The following is a 2,971-nucleotide window of genomic DNA, read 5'->3' as shown; positions in this document are numbered from 1 at the left end:
AGCGGCCACTGCACTCCAGTCTGGGCGACAGAGCGAGACTCCAACTCAAAAAAAACGAAAATAGAAAATTATTTAAAAATCAGAAGACTGATCTAAGAAAAATAGAGAAACTGAAATACAAATGCAGATGCAGTGGTAGGGATCACTTGACTGTCTTCATTAGTCAAGATGTCTTCATGCCCTGCTCACGTTAATGAGTACACAGATAATAGGTGGGAGGGGCATCACTGAAAAATGCAGATTTTAATTCAGTAGGTTGGAGTTAGAAACTGAGATTCTACATTTCTGACAAGCTCCTGAGTGACGCTTGGGCCAGGTCCAGGCAAGGTTTCAGTCTAGGCCATGTCTGCATCTTCCCTACCCCCATCTTAGATGTTAGGTAAACAGTATGTACCAAATTAGAAAAGATGTCCAAGGTCCAGAATGTGCAAACTACAGAAACAGAGATTCCATCCATCGGAGATTCCATCGTCTTAGATTATTAAGCCACTGGCAGTGTGAGGTCTGTGAGACGGCAGAGTAGTAGATATTCCTTAGAGCTCTAGCTATCCAAATCTGAACTTACTTTCTTCCAAAACCTACTACCCCCGATTATTCTCTTATTCAATTGACGACAACTCCATCTTTTCCATTTCCCAAGCAAAAAACTTGAGCATTTACTTCCACCTCTAATATTTCTAAAGAAACGTCAACCACTCAAATCTTTCGTTAGTGGATCCCGTTTCCTTTCTCTGTCTTTCCTTTCTCTGTCTTTCTCACTGTCTCCTCCTCTGTCTGCCCACTGCCTTCACTCAGGCATCCCCAGATCACGTCTCTTCCATTGTACTCCAGTCTTCCTCACTGACTCTGGGTCTGAGACTTAGCTCCACTGAGATCCTTGTAAAATGCAAACACAACCATGTTAATCTCTTCCCTAGGAGACTCCCCTAATTCTCCATTATTAAAAGTAAATACAACCTAAGCTTATTAAAATGACATTTCAAGGTTCTTCTTGGTCTGACTTCCTGTCCATTTTACAAAGTTCATCTCCCACGTGCACATACTGCTGCAGCCCTGCTAAGCTCTTTTGTACTGGAAAGCTTTGTGTACACCACTTCTCTGCCTGAAACTCCTCATCTCACTGCTTTACCTGGAGAGGTACTCATTCTCTAAGACTCAGGTGGACTCCTGGGAAGCATTGTCCTTCCAGGTTAAGTTTATTCTCTCCTCCATTGATCTTCAGTAAAGCTTTGTGCATAAGTCAGTGTTCTGACTACAGATATTCCTTCTTCTTTGCTTTCTTTTTCTTTTTTTTTTGAGTCAGAGTCTCACTCTGTTGCCCAGGCTGGAGTACAGTGGCATGCTCACGGCCACCACAGCCTCGACTTGCTGGGCTCAGGTGATCCTTCCGCCTCCACCTTCCAAGTAGCTGGAACTACAGGTGTGTGCTACTATATCCAGCTTATTTTTTGATTTATTGTAGAGATGAGATCTCACCAAGTTGCCCAGGCTGATCTCGAACCCCTGAGCTCAGGCAATCCTCTCATCTCGGCCTCCCAAAGTGCTGGGATTACAGGCTTGAGCCACTGCACCCGGCCACAGCTATTCCTTCTTAATCCACAATTCTCCTCATGTGAACTTCTAGCATTCTGGGATACACTTTTGTATACATTTTTGATGAACACAAGATTTCTCATTAATGAACTGTGTTGGGGATGATTTAAAAGTATGTGAGGAAGATGGAACTGAGGGTTCAAAACATAAAAGGAGATTAAATGGATGGCTCCGAAGATTGTGCCAAGATGTCTTGGAAAAGTTAAAGGCAAGAAAAAGAAAGAAGAGGGTGATTCTGATTCTATGGTGTTGTAAGGAAAGAAAGGGGGAGAGAAGGGAGCAGGCATGTTGGTAGGAAAGATTGTGGAACCAGGATGAGGAAGGGCTAGGAGGGTGAGACCATGAGACAGAACTGGGAACAGAAGTCAACAAGTCATGAATTATGGATTAGCAGTATCCTCAACATTAAGATGGAGACACGGACACGACCCTAATTTCATGTACCCTGTGTGATATCTACAACAAAGCAAAATAGACTTGCATGCATCTTGCTGAAGATGGGAAAGAGTAAAGGCTGATGAGTAGAACTCAAGAGCACAGCAGAAACCATTACCAACTTAAAGTGTGTAAAATGCCATTGATGGTATCAGTGTGCAGACTTGAGTGCTATTTTAGTGAACGCCAAAAAATGTGTGTAACAGTTTTCTTGGGCACACTCCCACACTTAGTTCCCTCTTGGAATACAGAGCAGCCCCCAGAAGAGACCCTCCCTCTCCAAGGGCTCCTTTGCTAGCACCCCATAAAAAAACTCCTTCATCCTGCAGCCCCATCTCAAGGAAGAGGCTGTCTCCTTTGGGTTGAGTGCTCTTGAGGACTCTTGGATTTAAATAGAATCTTGCTCTCTACCCACCAGTGTGGAGTTGTTCCTTGCTTCCTGAAGTCACCTTACCTTGTTCTCAGGCAGCAGTTTACCTCACATTCCTAGCCAACTCCAGGTCAGCTATCATCTTCTCACTCAAAGTTCCCAATTCATTTCTCAGCTCTGGCATATTCTTTTATCAGAGATAAGATCAGATACTCCCGCTTCTCCTTATATGTAAGATGTTAAAGCCAACTGTGAATTCTTCGATTACTTTTTGCTTTAAGGAACCTAATCCAAGAAAAGATAGAGAAGAATGAGGAATTATTATATTTATTTATATGATATTGATATCAACAGCTTATATTTGGTGATCACTTATGTGCCAGAGACCGAATGTGCTAAACATTATATTTTTTAGCCTTCAGGGCTGTTATTATCTTTCTGTTGATGACAAACAAGGTTATAGGGTCAGCAAGTAATGAAGACAGATTTTGAGCCAAATGAATGAGCTTCAGAGCCCATGTTTTTTTTTTTTTTTTTTTTTTTTTTTTTTTTTTTTTGTTTGAGTCTCACTCT

The sequence above is a fragment of the Carlito syrichta genome, unplaced genomic scaffold, assembly GCF_000164805.1.
Source record: "Carlito syrichta isolate Samal-C Ts95f unplaced genomic scaffold, Tarsius_syrichta-2.0.1 Scaffold302327, whole genome shotgun sequence".
NCBI classification, from domain to species: Eukaryota; Metazoa; Chordata; class Mammalia; order Primates; family Tarsiidae; genus Carlito; species Carlito syrichta.
The sequence above is the reverse complement of the archived record's forward strand: the minus strand, read 5'-3'. Positions refer to the sequence as shown.